The sequence below is a fragment of the Capsicum annuum genome, chromosome 2, assembly GCF_002878395.1.
Source record: "Capsicum annuum cultivar UCD-10X-F1 chromosome 2, UCD10Xv1.1, whole genome shotgun sequence".
NCBI lineage: Eukaryota > Viridiplantae > Streptophyta > Magnoliopsida > Solanales > Solanaceae > Capsicum > Capsicum annuum.
In genome coordinates, this window is record NC_061112.1 from 16508502 (window position 1) to 16522088 (window position 13587).

At 32.1% G+C, this 13587-nt stretch overlaps 1 long non-coding RNA gene across 1 annotated transcript; it reads left to right on the forward strand.

Moving 5' to 3' along the window:
• The first annotated feature begins 2594 nt into the window (after positions 1–2594).
• LOC124894170 lies at positions 2595–4511 on the forward strand. Its single transcript, XR_007051043.1, has 3 exons — positions 2595–2680; positions 3462–3536; positions 4474–4511. It is a non-coding gene; the product is annotated as an uncharacterized LOC124894170 (long non-coding RNA).
• Positions 4512–13587: the final 9076 nt, after the last annotated feature.

Below are 13587 nucleotides of genomic sequence, written 5' to 3' on the forward strand. Positions count from 1 at the left end.
TTTTCCACTGCCCTAATTAGTCTAAACACGTCATTTAACCCCTAATAACCTAGTTAAGTCATTATTCACTCAATTTTCTCCAAATCAAGATCATTCTCTCTCAAAATAGTAAAACCCTAGCCTTTAAGAATCAAAGTCAAATCTCAAGAACACTACCAAGAATCTTTAAGAAGTTAATTTCTCAGGTATGTTAGATATTCATCCATGGGTCCTTACCACCCATGGAACCCAAGAATCCTTTTTTTTTTTTTAAATACAAGTTTGAGATTCCATGAATTACATGTTTGAGTTGGATTGTGTTCATGTGTGTATTGTTATATGGTCTTCAATCCATGATTAATTACAAGTTTTATGAAATTAAGATAGCATGTGTGATGAATTATGAGATTCTCATGTTAAATCCTTAAAATTACAAGTTGAATGTTGTAGCCATGATATTTATATATATGTTTATTATTATGTGAAATAATCATGCTCTCCAAGTGTTTGTTAGAATGCCTATGTGAATTAAATAGTGCAATCATGACATGTTATCATGTGTTCCCATTCATTTACAAGTTCATGCCTCTCAAGTGTTTGACCAAATGTCTAAATGAATGCATTATTAACAAGCAATTATTGTTATGCTTTTAAGATCATGACATGCTTTACTATCAATGCTATTGAGTCCTGGGGGGTATTTTATACCCAAAATCTAGTTGTTTACCTAGAATTATAGTAGCTATAGAATAGTCTCAGTAACGTTATGAATAGTAGTACTCAGCCAGTTACAGAATTCAGTGAAACTCAGTCCAGTTCAGTTCAGTCTAATAATTAGTGTCATTCATTTGGGAGTAGGATTCATTATCGAGCAAACCCAAGGATGGGGGCTCACCTGTCAGTAGAGGGTGTAATATTTTGTAGCAGCCCTTGCATTCTAGAACTACGTAGCCAGCGTAGGTTGAGATATTAGCCTGTCGGTTGAGGGTTGATAAGGTATTTACCTGCCAGTTGAGGGTAATATCGCTCTCATCAGGGAATCTGCCAGTGGAGGGTGGCCCTTAGTCCTTCGGGACGATATATAAGTGGATCCACACAACTAGTGTCTGTACCTGTAGCATGGTACTAACACCCTTCTAAATGGGTTACAGGTTGGACCCCAATCAGTTAAGAGAGGGGTATGTCGGTTAGATGATTACCTTCCACAGTTTTAGTTTCAGTCTCAATATAGAACTCGATTCAGTTCTACAAAATTAGAACTGTCAGAAATAGTCAGCCAGTTATCAGTAATTCAGTTATCAGTAATCTCAAATATCCATTACTCAGTTATCAAAACTCAGTACTCAGTTTCAGTATAAATCTCAAACACAGTATATATATATATGCACAGCACTGCATAATTAGTATTTACAGTAGCTTCAGTTATCTATGTACTCTCATTCAGTTATATTCATATCACTCAATCATTTATTGTTCATGCATATGAACCCATGCATTTTAGCCTTACCTCATCTAGCATACCAGTACATTTCACGTACTGATCGCATACTCTTTTTTTGCGCTATGATGTATCAGATCATAGGTTTGGACACTCAGGTTTCTAACTATTCTTGGTCAGATTCAGTCAGCAGCAGCAGATTTAGTAATGAGTCCTCATCCATTGAGGATATTTTTTATTTCAGTATTACAGTAGATTTAGTATTTTATTAGTCGGAGTTAATTGGGGGCTTCTCCCATCAACTCCACATTCAAAAAGTTCAGTTAGAGGCTTTTTAGACTAGACTAGTTCAGACATATTCAGTTTTCAGATGTTATTATTAGTTGCAATATTTATCAGCATTCAAATTATGAACCTAATAGTACTTCATCCTAACTTTAGCATTATTTCAGTATTATTATTCAGTGCTCACAGCAGGTACCATTCATGGGTTAGCTTGTGATCCTTTGGAGTCGTAAGCACCGTGTGACTTCCAAGGTGCAGACTCGGGGTGTTACATAATCCTAACATGGTTCTCCTCACCATATTATTGTCCAACACATACAACTTAATGTCATTTTAACTCTACTAGGTTCATCACCAGAACAACTAGGAACTATCATGTCTACTTCCTTCATTTACAACAATTTCATTGCAGCACATAGCACATAATATCACAAGTATCACATAATGTAATGATCCTCCGGGTCGTTTGTGAAATTTTCTCATCCTCTCTATTTTAGCGCTCTCCCTAGTTTATATATGTGATTTATGACTTACGGAGATGGATAGTACTGATTCTTGAGGTGTTCTGGGTGAGTTAAGTCATTAGTTGAATTATTGAGTTTAATAAATTTAAGCTTGATCATGGCAAATTTTGATCAACACAACCTCGATTTGATATGTTAATGTTTTCAATAAGCTTAGAACCTACTTTTTTGTCAATTTGTATATTTGATTTATTTTTATGGGGCTCTAAATAAAGTTTGAGGATATATTAGAAATTTTGGATAATTTAGATAGTTAATTTAATTAATAAGTTAATGGGTCAAGATGATAATTTATTTACTTATGTGGTTAATATAAGAGTGACGTTAAATGGTTAGGGTTTACCATTTATAGTATTAATTATAACATCAGAAAATTGGAGTAAAGAGGGCACGACAGTTATCGATACCCTTCGTCTCATCTGCCGTCTTAAAGAGATCTCTGGTTAAGCTTCAGGTAAGAGTTAAATTGTGAGGATTGAATTTCTACTTCCTGATTTATCCATTATATTGCTTAAACTAGTAACATAAGGGTGATTAAGGGTAATAAGATAATGATAAATTGTGCCATCTTTCTGACGTTTTGGAATCAGAAGTGAATCGAGGCAATGTTTGGTAATGTGATAAAGTGGTGATTAGTTGGTAGAATACCACCACAACACTGTATGATGAAAAAACTTATGTACGTATCAATAATATATCATTAGCCATAATTATTATTACTATTATTATTTTTACAAAACTTTTCAACTGTATGTAAAGTTTATACATACGTTTGTAAACTTTTCAGTCAACTAGATAATTACGACGGTTATTTAATTTAATTATTTATTAGTGGTTAAAAATAGTAATGAAGTAATGATTGGCAATTATTGGGTAGTGGTGGTAATTAGGAATGGATGATAGAATGGAGTTAGGCTAATGTTCACATTGTTTTTGTGAAATTATTTTTCTTGTACGCCACTGTTTTGTTCCATGCTTAGACTTGGATTCTCGTAAATTTTATACATTTTTAATATATAGTAAAATGGCCTCCTATACATGTAAAGTTAGTATTGCAACTGTTGGTTTTCATTGCTTCCTTAACCTTAGAATACGCAATTCAGATTTTGAACTAGTTTTGGTTGTGATAAATTTGAGTTTTAATCTAAGATTTTTTAGGGATTTAATAATGATCCGGATTAGCTAAAATTCAACGTGCTAGTTTGTACTTTAACGGGGATTATATAATTGAACAGATTTGAATTATTCAGAAGGTTTACGGAAGGGCAAGACCCTTGAAGAGTAGCTGACACTTGAAATCTTCGGTTGAGGTAGGTTACGGTTTAATTGGAGTTTAGACTCGACTTAATTGTGTGTATTCTCCTAAATTGGATACTTGTTGATTGATATTCGAACATGCTTAAAATTGTTGATGTTTGGATTGTTAATGCGTGTATAAATGATTATTGAAAATTTACTTGATGAAATGATCTTATGACGTTAAGTGTACTTGTAAACTTGGTACATTGTGTTGTATACTTTGAGATTGTGTAAAATTTATAGTGATAATATATGTATATGTTGGATCGGGTATCACGCCGGTACGGATATGTATATGTTAGATCGGGTACCATGCCGATATGGATATGTATATGTTGGATCGGGTGCCACACCGGTACGAATATGTATATGTTGGATCGGGTACTACACCGGTACGGATATGTATATGTTAGATCGGGTACCACACCGATATGGATATGTATATGTTGGATCGGGTACCATGCCGGTACGGATATGTATATGTTGGATCAGGTACCACGCCGGTACGGATATGTATATGTTGGATCGGATACTACGTCAGTATGGATATGTATATGTTGAATCGGGTACCATACCGGTACGGATATATATATGTTGGATCGGGTACCACGCCGGTACGGTACATGAACATAGATTGTTCCCTGCATGTCGTGACTATTTAGGAAAAAATAAGTCCCATATCATGTGTGTACATATTTGTGTTAATTCTGTGGATGTTTACAGTATGATTGATACGCTTGATGGTTATGTGACTTGTTTGTGAGCACTATTTGACCTGTTGTTATTGTATTGTTAATTTATTGAATATTTGTTATGTGACGATGCTTGTCTACTTATTATTTGATTTATATTATGTACATGCTATTAAATTGAGTTTGCCTATGATACCTACCAGTACGTAGTGGTTTGTACTGATACTATCCTGTACTCTTCTTTTGTTGAGTGCAGAAAGTATTCTAGAGGCTCAAACATGACCTCACCTCTAGAGTTTGATAGTAGATCTTGATCCAAGGGTGAGCACTCCGTCTTCAGGCTGCTATGGGTCATCTTATTTGTTCTTGTCCATCTTTTGGGCAATGAAACATCCTTTATTTACTTTATTTTTGGATATCTCTTTAGACATGATCTTTGTTAGTAGTTCTTGTACGATGACTTCCGGGTCTTGGAGATTTTAGTAAGTAGTTTGTTTGACTTCCGTATTAATAATAATTAGTCCTGAATTATTGTTATTATGTTGATTTATAATAATATCATCTTAATATTGATTAAGTGATTGGGTAATGGTTCGATTTAGATGGTTCTCCCACAGGAAGATTAGTGTGGGTGCCACTCATGGCAATTTGGGTTGTGACATATAATTAATCAATAATATAGTTTTTGGGATTAAAGTTAAGTTCTTGTGTCTTTATCCACCTCAATTCCATGCCCGCGGGCCTAGACATGCTTTCTCTCATCAATTCTAAATTATGAAAATATAAATTAACACAATTTTTTACTCATTAAACCTAGCCTACTTGGACGCCAAGCTATTGGAATAAACAAGCTGCAACAAAGATGCTCTTTCCTTTCCTTCATGCCTTGGAATAATCAATCGTCTAAAAATCAAGCAATTATAAGAGTAATAAGTAATTATTCTTTAATCAAATATCTTGGGGATTCAAACTTACTAATTCTACCCTTCATTCATGGTTTATATCATTCCCCAAATTAAATTAATCATTAATTAGCTCTTTCAAGCTTAACCCATCTCCATTAATAGAGCTTTTATACTAAAGGTCTCATCTTTATGGATTTCAAGTTTTTTAACCATCAAAATTCATAATCTAGTTTATGAAATTCATGTTAGGAATCTTTAATTTATAGTTTAGAATCAGCTCTAGGTCATATTAAAAACACCCATGAGTATTCCCCAAAAAATTGCACCATTAAAGGTCTTTCTAAGGATTCTAAGATATTAAAGGATTAAAAGACGAAGAAAATAATAGAAAAACTTACCTCCATGAAGGAATTTCACCTTAAGCTTTGGAAAATCACCTCTCTAGGGTTGGGAAATGAAATTTGGAGTTTTTAGACCTAAAGTACGCCTGAATCTGATTTAAATATAACCAGAATTTTCGCTACAGCGAAATCCCATTTCAGCTCGGACAATGCTCAGTAAAACAGTCATAACTTTTTACTCCGAATTTGGATTGAGGAACAGTTTGTTGAGTTGGAAAGAGGACTTAAAGATATTTGATTTGATAGGTAATGAGAATCCTAACTCCTTATATTCTATGAGATATGATCGTTTGAAGTTAGCCCTAATAAAAATCCATATCGAAAAGAAAGTTTTATACTTAACTTTGTGTTAGGGATATTGTACGACCTTAATTCTTGCCTAAAAAACTTTCAAAACTAAAGTATTTATATTAGCACTTACAAAAAAATTAAAATTCATCAATCTTGAGTCTATCTAGACACATCCGAACGCTAAAATCTTCACTGAAAAATTTGAGATGTCATAATAAATAAAATATTGTCTATTTTGGATTCAAGTTAATATTGAGGGATGAAAATTAAGAATTTTCATGAATTTATTACGAATAATTTAGTAATGACGAAATGGGTCATTACAAATATGTTCCTTTTCAAGTTTCTGGTGCTCTATGATATTGTTAGTTTTGTTATCAACTCTCTTATTTTAATAAATCCTTGACTTAATAATGTTTGGTTAAATTTATATTTATTCTTACTTTTGAATTACTATTTTTTAGTTTGAATTAAAAAATACAAACATTATATGAATGTAAAATGATTTTTTCTACATGTGGTTAGATTTACATACTTTCTTCTCTCTTCAGACTCCACTTTGCGACAACATTGAATATATTGTTATGCATATGAATTTAAAATGATTTATATCAATCAGAACATCAAGTTTAATATAGATAATGTTTAAATAAAACTCTTAACATCAAAACAAATCTATCTAATATATTTATATAGAATTGAAGAAGGGCCCAATATCGTGATGACAAGTGTCAGTTACCATGGTTTAAGTTTGAAAATTATTTTAAGATAGAAATTTTAAAATGTCAATTTAATTTTTTTTATATCAACAACTTGAATTCAGATTCAGATAAAAGTGCTCTACGTGCTGAATCATACTTTCATAACATTCAATTATTTTTTGTTAAAATTTGACATTGTTCAATAAAAGGTAAAATACTAAATTAATATATATATATATACACACACACACATACATGATACCTCTACAACTATCAAAGGTTTTACGAATACTTTTTAAAAAGAAGTGCTTTTTTTGTATTTATATTTTGTTTTTTGAAATTTCATTGATTGTTTTATTTAAATGCAAATATAATTAATTATTTATTTAAATTATATTTGCAACTTAGAAGTTAAATCCTATAGAATTGAATCAACTCGAGTGATGAACACCTCTACTTATACTAAAATTTTTTAAATATCTCAATAAATCACACCAATGTCAAAAAATAATTTTGAAAATACTTGCTCAAGATGAAGTTTAATTTTAACTTATTGAAGTTTTCCTAAAATTTAACATGATTAGCTAATTGAAATAAACATAATCAAGTATAGATTTAAGTTATGCTAAGACTTACAAGTTGTAAAATTGAATTGGATCGAACGATTAACGCCCCCAATCACATTTGGGTGATGTCTACTATTTTGTAGAAATAAATTTGACTCAAATAACAATTCTGAAATCACCTGATTAGAATAAAACTTCAGTGAAACACATTAAAATTATATTTAAGTTCAATATAATCAATTAATGAAAAATAATTAGAGATAATCATTTATTAATTATATTTAAAATTTACAAGTAGACATGTAATATTAAAATCGAATCAAACAATTAGCGTCTCTAATTCACTAAATTACTATTGCTACAACAAATTTTAGCTCGTGATAGAAAGTAATTATTAGCTACAAAATTTTATGTCAATATTAAATTTGTGGCTAAAATCATTTTGTCATAGTAAATAATTCTAGCAACTACTAAGCAAACTATTGTAACAATTTTTAGTACCCAAAGGCAAAATATTTATTTTGTTATAACATTTTATTTTAGATAATCTTTTTATTGGCCAAAAGATCACTATTGTTACAACAAGTTTTTAAACATGGCAACAACTAATAATAGCTAAGAATTTTTGTTGTAGCAGAAAACCTGTGGTTATATTTTTAACTATTGCAATAATTTAGTTTGTAACTTGAGGTAAAAAAATATTTATTTATTTATTTATAATATTAATTTTAAATAATTTATTGTGTCTAAAAACTTACTATTACTATAATAAATTTTAATACGTGACAAAAAATAATAATTAGCTACAAATTTTATTATAGCAAAAAATAGATATCATCTAACTATTGCCACAATTTTTATAATTCAAAACAAAAAAATTATTTTTCTATAATATTTTATTTCAAATAGTTTATTATGGCTAAAGGGTTATTATTGCATAGAAAAAGCTTATGATTAGCTACTAAATTTTACTGTAGCAATAAAGTAGTAGCTATTTAGGCAATTTTTGTAACGGTTGCTAGTAGTCGTTGCAAAAATGAGAAATTAGCTTTGTTAGTTTAATTTTCGTGACTAAGAAATTTTATAAATTTGTGAATAGTTGCAGAATTTTCATCTTTGTGGCTATTCCAAGGTAATTGCTACGATTTTTAAATTCATAGCTTAGATTTCGTAGAAAGATATACATGTTGTTGTAGTGCATTAGTCTACCGCATTACTCTTGTAACATTTGTAACCTAAAGACCATTCATGTACTCACTATACTCTTTCCATTCAATACAAGGATGAATTCCTCACCTATAAATAGTGATGTTTCTTCATTTGTTGTGGTATAAAAAAAGATCAAAAAAGATGAGTTGTAGTAGATTGTGAGAGATAAGAAAAAGATGATAAGTGAAAGAGAAAGTTGAGATATAGAAAATATTCTAAGTCTTCAACTATATTCATTATACAAAAAAGAGTAATTATGTTAGTGAAAGAGAGAGGTAAGACAAAGATAATAATCTAAGTCTTTAACTATATTCACTATTCAAAAGACAGTTTTATATGTTGAAAGAAGGTGTTTTTGTGGTGGAGCTTTGAACTCTTCAACTAATCCGGAGTTGCTTGAGTTGAACATCGGTGATGGACTGTTGTATCAAGGGGATAAGTCAACAAAATATACTGCTGGATCAGTATATATTATGCCACAGTGGGCTTGAATCTCCTTAAAGAGAGCGAGATATCTGCGCCTCAGCCAAAAAGAAGATTATTTTATTTTCTTAATTTTTGTTGATTTTATTTTCAACTATAATCATAATTATTTGTGGTTTATTACACAAACAATTTAAGGAGATTCATGTTTTGTTACAGTTTGAAAAAATAGGGATATCAAGATAGAGATCTCAATATCTTAACGTCACTAGTCTTTTCAAGAGATAGAAGAGAAGAGATGAAGAGTAAGTATTTTTCTACTTGCTCAACTCAAGTGAAGAAAGGTAAAAGAACTTTTCTGCTTTTTACGGAAGAAAGGTAAAAAACCTTCTACCTAATATTTTTAATAACTAAAGTGATACTACTTTTTATGAATATAAAGTGATATTCAAATTCTAGAAATAGTGGGGGCTAATGAAAAGAGAAAAAGAAAATTTGTGAAATATAATTTTATTGATTGTTTAAGCCTTGCAAGTCCTTTTGATTCAAATATATAAAAATGAAAAAAAGAGTTTGCTAGCCTAAAAAATGAGATATGTGGCTAATTGTACTTGGTCTAGAATTGTGTAAAAGTACTTAAGCAAGTTATACAAGCAAATCAGGTATATTTATTTGAGAAAAACTTGTGGCTTGTTTTATTAAAATAAATCCTATTGTACTTGAAAGTGTTTTTGATGCAAATGCAAAAAAAAATAAAAAATGGTTCTATTTGTTAGAATGAAAAAGCAAATTATTATTTGGTAACTCTATCATGGAGATTGAATTAATTATTTTAGGTTCAACTAATGAAAAAGTGAATTAATCAATCACTTTATTTTGAGAAATTAATTTCTCTAGTTTTGAGTTATTGAGATAGCACAAATATTATTGATAAAGTTTGAAGTTGTCACTACAACGGTAAATTCAGACCCATGATAAGAAAATAATATTGTGATATTATATTTGACAAATGGTACCACTAACTTTGAGTATGTCAAATTATTTCATTATCTTGCAGATGAACTAAGCAAGGCCTTGACAAGATAAAGGGTCTGAATCACATTGGGGGGAGGAAGAAAGCCTATTAAAAAATCATGAGTTGTATATGAAGAAACCCAACCTGGGGCCTAGAGATCCTATAACCAGGTTCAATGAAAATAATGAATCGTATAATGACTTAGTGTTGGATGCACTATTGTTTAGTCCTTAGTGTGGGATGCACTATTGTTTAGTCCTTAGTGTGGGATGCACTATTGTTTAGTCCTCCCTATGGTGTGACTACATTTTGTTTTTGTAATGATTTGTGAAGGTTAAGTCAAAGAACTCTTAATAAAATTTTGTATCTCGTATGAGTGGGGTGTCAAATTACAGGACCACCCTTGACAGATTTCAACTATGTGAGTGTGGTAGTAGACCGCATCTTATGAGAATTAGGCTTATTCTCAAAAACGCTCATGAAAAATAGGGATAACATATGGCGGTAATGTGATGGCTATTAAAGCTTATGTCAACACCTTGATTGTTGTGTGTAAGCGGTGTTACTTTATTTTTCTTAAGCAATCATAGTTTAAGTCTGAGACCACTACTGACTCTAGAGTAAAGTTTACTATTTTACTAAGTGGAGGTTCAATGCAGAGCACACCTTCATTATGCATAATGATCTCCCTTCAATTAAATTGGTGAACTCTCTTATTTGAATATTAAAATGAGTGGGTAAATGTTAGTGCATTTTAATATTTTAATTATATTAAAGTGCATTATATCAAATTGACAAAGTGTGTTGTTGATGGTTGCACTTCTCCAATGCGCATTAGTGCAATATTATTAAGAGTAAAAGTGTGTATTTACTTTGTGTAACTCTTATAACCGCTAACACTTTATTTCACTCATTATTTATGGTAGAATGTGACATTTAGTTCTTGTAACATCTACCATTAGTGTATCTCATTACTCTTGTAACATTTGTAACCTAAAGACCATTCATGTACCCACTTTACTCTTCCCATTCAATATAAGATTAATTCCTCATCTATAAATAGTGGTGCTTCTTCTTTTGTTGTGGTAAAAAAAAAAAAGAAATGAGTTGTAGTATATTGTGAGAGATAAGAAAAAGATGATAAGTGAGAGAGAATTAAGACAGAGAAAATATTCTAAGTCTTCAACTATATTCACTATACAAAAGAGAGTAATTATGTTAGTGAAAGAGAGAGTTGAGACAAAGACAATAATCTAAGTCTTTAACTATATTCACTATTCAAAAGAGAGCTTTATATGTTGAAGGAAGGTGTTCTTGTGGTGGAGCTTTGAACTCTTCAACTAATCCGAAGTTGCTTGAGTTGTATATCGGTGATTGGTTGTTGTATCTTGAAGGGGACAAGTCAAGAGATATATTGCTGGATCGGTATAGATTTTCTTAAAAAGAGCGAGATATCCGCACCCTAGCCAAGAAGAAGATTATTTTATTTTCTTCATTTTTGTTGATTTTGTTTTCAACTCTAATCATTATTATTTGTGGTATATTACACCAATACTACTTCATTTAACTTCTTAGATTTGAGTTATCTTTGTGTTGCTTCTTGGATATATCCTTGATGTGTTATTTATGATAGTAGAAGTTTGCCCAAGAGATATGACCGCAAAATGAAAAAACCCTGCTAAAGTTCCTGTTCAGGCCTGCCCATTCAAATTCGCTAATGGCTAGAACACTTGAATGGACGATAAAATAGAAAGATAAAAGTCTGTCAAATTAAGCATAATGAGGCAATGTAAGTTGTAGCCTGTACGTTATTTAAAACAATTATAAATGCGTTTTTAAAACCATTTGTCACTTTCTTTCTTCTAGCTCTTAAAAACTTTGAAGTCCAGATATTGCTGTTCTTCACTCCACTTTGGAAGCCGACTTACTCCTATATCGAGTGCATGTATTTTCTTTGTTGGCTTCTTTGCCTTGGTCATTCATTATGACTAAAATTATAGTACTACTTATAATTTTAGTTTTCAAAGTTTGCAACCTACTACCCAAGTACTTATTTGGAAAAGGTCTGATATAGCTGATTTGCGACTTGAAAATACAAAGTTATTCAGAGAAACAAGAATTAGTTGAATATATTTGAACTTGGGTCAAGAGATGTAAACCTGAAAGAAACAGAAAATATCTTCCCTTGAACCTTTGAGAACACAGGTGAAAGCTTTTTCCTGAATTTTTAGCCGATCTGAACTTTGGCTACTAATAATGGACTATTCTACTGTCTTGCGCAACTATCTTCAACTTTTGGTTGCTATTAGTGGACTATCTTAATCATGGTAACTTGGATGTTGTGCCTTATGCTTAGGAAGAGTATGAGTTTTTCCCTTGCACGTTTTAAGATAGTTTAGGGCTCTGGAAATATTGAGATGTTCTATTCTAATTAGAGTAAATATATAATTATGCCCTGATGTTGATCAAGATTTTCAAAAAGACACCTAAACTTTGAATTCGACTTATTACCTCATGATTCTTACTTAAGCCATTGCAAATACACCATTTTTCACTGAACCTCAGTCACAACAAAAAGAGTGAACACACACCAATCAGGTGCTGACACGGTTAAATATATTTAATTTTATATTTTATTTATTTTTTAATAAATTTTTCTTTTCTATTTAATTTATTACCCCACCCCACCCCCTTTTCCCCCACCCCAACCCATCCAGCAATTTCCCCCTCCTCCCGCGTCCAGCAGTACCCCCTACCCCCATCATCTTCCTCATCTAGCACCCCCACCCCATCAATATCTCCCCCTATCCCCATCCACACACCATCATCACCACCACCACCATCACTACCACTACCACCATCAAAACACACTCACCACCATTATTGTCACGCCTCAAATTCTATTGCGGCGGACGGGCACCCATAACCGAGGAGACCCGGGAGAACCAGCTCATAACCTTATACTTCCCATGCATACCTCTATGACAACATGAAATTCGGACAATATCATGTCGCATATAAAAGGAAATAATCACCTGTATAAGCTAGAGCACACATATATATGTATATACAATACTTGGCCGTTGGAGCCATCACGTCTATTAACAAAACACCACCTTGACTGTACATTACGTCTACAAAGCCTCTAGACAATACACAGAGTTTAACTAAGGTCCGGACACACCCCACCATATAACTAACTTCTATACAATACCAAAAGTGACTGGATATGACACGGAAAGCCCCGAAGCAAACTGGAGATTACCAAAAGCAGCTGGATATCCTGGCTCCTACTTGTGCGGTGTATGAGCTGAGGTACCTGTGTCTGCAGCATGAAATGCAGGTCCCCCGTGGGGGACACTAGTACGAAATATGTACTGAGTATGTAAAGCTGTAGATATATAATATAAAAGCTCAATAGAAATCAGAAACAAGTGAATTAATCGTAATAGGAGTGGACCACACTTACTAAAACTTGTGACAACCTGTACATTGTATTTATTCAATCACTTTACCTTCGTTCTTATCATCTTTGTAATCATTACTGTACTGTATTGTGACCATTAGGCTGGCTCCAGTACATATCAACTGGGATCGAACCATGATGGGCTTAAGCCCTTGGGATACCACCCATAAACACATAAATAGGGATCGACCCATGATAGGCTTATGCCTCTGGGATACCATCCGATAAGAGAGAACTTCCATCACTTAGTTCAATTAATCTTTGACATTGTTATTTCGGTCGCCACCGAATTTTTGATACTTTGAAATAATGATACATCAATAAGAGACATATAAATAGACCATCAATGCAATAACAATGAAGTAAGAACTCATTGGCACATCAATGAAGTGT